This window comes from Rhinatrema bivittatum, chromosome 16, assembly GCF_901001135.1.
Source record: "Rhinatrema bivittatum chromosome 16, aRhiBiv1.1, whole genome shotgun sequence".
Classification (NCBI taxonomy): Eukaryota; Metazoa; Chordata; class Amphibia; order Gymnophiona; family Rhinatrematidae; genus Rhinatrema; species Rhinatrema bivittatum.
Window position 1 is genome coordinate 19,876,727 of NC_042630.1, and position 3,874 is coordinate 19,880,600.

Sequence of the window (3,874 nt, forward strand, 5' to 3'; positions counted from 1 at the left end):
GGGCTAACCCTGAGCCCACCGTCCTGATCCCAGCCCAGCGCAGGGGGTTCACTCGCCGGGTGGGTGCGCGTTTCACGTGCGCAATAACAGCGTCCGACGCAGGGAGGAGATGAGCACAACCGTAACAAAGCGCAGCGGATAGCGCCCCCATCGCCGTTAAATTCCATGTACGTGAAGACCATTGTCTATCGCCGCCCGAAGGAGAAAAGCGTACCCGAAGGTTGGGACGCTCAACGCACGTTTTATTTTTTTTTTTTACTCCAAAAAATGAACTCCAGCTCTGGAGGCGAAGCAAAAAAAAGTTTCCCTGCAGTCCAAGGGCGCATTGAAAACGTAAACAATGCGGCCCGCAGCGTTGCGATAAATGTGCCCCTGGCAGGGTAGGGTTGTTTAGGGAGATTGGTAGAAGATTTCGATATTTGGGGTTAGAACAAAAAATAAAAACAAAACCTATGTAGGGCTTAGTGGAGCGGATCTTGATGATTAGCGAAAGGTCTCCTTAAAAAAAACCCGCGAGGGCTTCCTTTCCTTTTCGTAAGCAGCGCCATTGCAGATTTCCGTAACTTGGTGCAGGCAGTGCACGTTTGCCAGGACTGCACCCCTTAGACCCCCGTGGGCCGGATGCAGTAAACCTTTGAGCCACCTTTTCGTAGGCTGCTCCCACCCAGTCCCTTCTCATTTAAAGGTTGCATCGGGAGATGCGGCTCCGTGCGTGTTAGGGAGTCGGGTGCTTGACACGAAGGCCCTCTTGCATGGGCCTGTGCTGCCTGGTCCAAGCCACTTTGCCTCTGGTGCCTGCCCTCCCCGTTCTCCCACCTCCCACTTGCAGGCCATTCCCCATCCAGTTTTGCACGCACAGCGTTCTGCTCCTCAGTCAGGGACTCAGCCCTTGGTCACACCTCCTGCCCAGGGCCACCAGTTATCCCTTCTTCAAATTCCTCTGGCTGTGGGTAATACCGGCACGATGCTTCTAGGAAGGGCGCGGCCAGAGGTTCGAAGAGGTGGAAAACATTTTTATATACATCTTTTTTTTTGTTTGTTTTGGAAGGAGAAATTAAATGTTCGGTGTGATGGGAGACTAGGGACAGACGCTAGACCCCATAGCAACGAGACTGTTGAGCCCATTCCTTTGCTGGCTCTTGCCTTGATCTTATTCCTTGCTCTCCTTCCTTTCTTCTCTTTCACCTAATATGTGTGTGTGTGGGGGGGGGGGGGGGGGGGGGGTCATACCTGGTTAGCCAGGCCTTCCCCGTGACTCCATGACGACGGAGTCTCTTCCCTCTGCGGCCTGTCCACCCAAACTGTTTCCAATCACAAGGCCCACTTCTGGGCCATTGATACCCAACTAATCTTTACTTCTCTCGCACCTCTGCTGCTTAACCTACTCCTTAATTCTAGACTCTTCCTATCCGAGAAGCCCAATCTGCCACACTCACCTACGCTTCCAGCTGTGTGTTGTACCTTCTATACGCTTTCTTGGGTGCTCGCTGCCCTTTCCATATATCTGCCTAGAAATGTTTACAAGAAGTACCTAAAATATTCGTAAGGGGTTATAAGGCAGATACCTTTTTATGGTGACCATTCCAATCTCCTTCCTGCCCCTCCACCCCGTCCCACAGCTGGTGCCTTCCAACTGCCACTGAAGGCCTGCACCTTTGTTCTTGAAGGGATTTGAATGTAGCAGGAGCTGAGCCCCTTGGTTCCTAGAGATGGAGAGGCCTAGCGGTTTCACTAGGCTGTGGGCCTGGCTGGGGGTGGGGGAAGGAAGCCACAGTTCAAATTCCTTGTGACCTTGGGCAAGTCACTTCATCTTTAGATTTCAGCCCTTTGGGACAGGGGCCTGAAAAAAAAAAATGCTGTAAAACCACCTTGAGCTAAAATTGGGGTCTAGAAACGGAAAAGATTATTATGGGGTTGACAGCGATGGTGTTGGAGGTTGAACCCTTTCGTACGGCAGGCTCCACAAAACATGCTGGGAGAAGGATTCTGTCCGCGCAGAGTCCTGGGTTTTTGATCCCTGTGAATGTGGAAGTCTCCGGGCTGATGCTGTTCTGCTTTTGTCCTGTTGCCTCCGTGGAGTTGTGTCCTCGTATTTCCTGGAGAAAATGAGACCTCCCAGTGAAAGGAAAAAAAAACAAAACCCGAAAACAAACCTAAGTGGATCAGCCTTCAGGCTTCCCCTGATGGTGGCAACTCTAGGTATTTCTGAAAGAGGAAAAGCTTGTTTTCATGTGAGAGGGGAGCTCCTGTTAGCACCTGCCCTGACTAAACCCTTTCCTTCCCTTCTCACAGGCCCATGAGAAATCTTGCTCTACTGGTCCCCCCTCCTTCTCGTTCCCCACCCTCGCCTGCCCCAGCCATGGGATTAAAGTTAAGAGTCAGCCAACCCTTTCCTGCACTTCTGGAAGAACCAGGCCTCTCACAGCTGTCAGCCCTGCACAGGCAGGTAAGCTGAGACACGGGGAGATAACGTGACTCATCCCAGGTCACAAAGAGTTGGTGACAGAGCCGGGGATTAGTGCTGAGGCACGGGGAGAAAGTGACTCACCTCAAGGTTGCACGCACAGAGTCAGTGATGGAGCTGGGGATTAGAACGGAGGCACGGGGAGATAAAGTGACTTACCTCAAGGTCACACACAGAGAGTCAGTGATGGAGCTAGGGATTAGAATTTGGACACATGGATATAGTGTGATTTGCCCTGAGGTCACACACAGAGTCAGTGATGGAACTGGGGATTAGAACGGAGGCACGGGGAGATAAAGTGACTTACCTCAAGGTCACACACAGAGAGTCAGTGATGGAGCTGGGGATTAGAGCTGAGGCACAGAGAGAAAGTGACTCATGTCACATACTGAGAGTCAGTGACAGAGCCGGGGATTAATACTGAAGCACAGGGAGATAAAGTGACTCACCTCAAGGTTGCACTCACCGAGTCAGTGACAGCCAGGGATTAGAACAGAGGCACAGGGAGATAAGTGACTTACCCCAAGATTGCACATTTAGTGACAGATTGGATCTGAAACACAGAGAGAAAGTGACTCATGTCACATACTGAGAGCCAGTGACAGAGCCGGGGATTAGAACTGAGGCACTGGGGTTAAAGTAACTCATTCAAGGCCACACAGAGTCAGGGGCAGATCCGGAGATTACAACCAGGGCCGGTGCTACCTGTTTTACTGCCCTGGGCAAACAATTACTGTGCTGCACCCCCAGCCTACCCTGCCAAAGCCCCGTGAATTTTAATGGCGCTATTCGTGGGCTTCTCTTCTTTTCCTAATAAGAAGAATTTGTGTCCGAACATGGTTACAGCTGCAGTGAGGCTCGAGTAAAGTGACCAGATCGGTGGGCATGCAGTATCTGGGTCACCTCTTCCCCATCGTGCCAGCAGTGCTGGGCTGTCCCCATGGAAAACTGCAGTAATCTACCCTCACGATATATCGAAAAGCAAATCCTCGGGGCTGGTGAGGATGCCCTACAGGCAAGGGAATTCAGAATGCACCAGGAAAATTCAAATCAGCTATCGACATCCAGCTGAGATCAACAGTAAATTCTTTTTTTTTTTTCACGTCAAGAAGAGTTGACAGACCCCTCTCCCTTCTGCGTGGAAGATGTGTCCTGGTCAGATACCTTGACCTGGTCCTAGGATATTTTACACTAGGGCTGGTGCAAGGGTTTTAGACACCCTAGATAAACCTTTCTAGCCTTGTGCAGCAGACACAAAGATTATATATTTAAAATAACAGATTTTGCAGGAAAAAGGACATTCAAATTACAGCCCTTTGAGGTAAAATATCACTTACAACATGTAAAACACGCACTGCCCTGGCACCAACCAGAAAACCCTGCAAATACAAAAAAAAAAGCCCTTGGAAT